A 226-nucleotide genomic window follows, 5' to 3' on the forward strand; every position below is an offset into this window, starting at 1 on the left:
TTCTCGGCGCGAGTGAGAGTGGAGAGCGAGAAGGCAGGAGCAGCCACAGAGGCCGATGGAGTAATGTTAGTATATGATAAACCATAATTTGTTTACTTGATTAATAAGTTGGGAGTTTACATATCTCTACTTGACACACTGTCTGTAATTAGATTATGAATAGCAGAGTGCCAAGCTGGCTCTCCTGGGGCACAAGGGAATGGAAACACGAGGCACTCCCCTTGGC

This window comes from Penaeus monodon, chromosome 21 (genome assembly GCF_015228065.2).
Source record: "Penaeus monodon isolate SGIC_2016 chromosome 21, NSTDA_Pmon_1, whole genome shotgun sequence".
NCBI lineage: Eukaryota > Metazoa > Arthropoda > Malacostraca > Decapoda > Penaeidae > Penaeus > Penaeus monodon.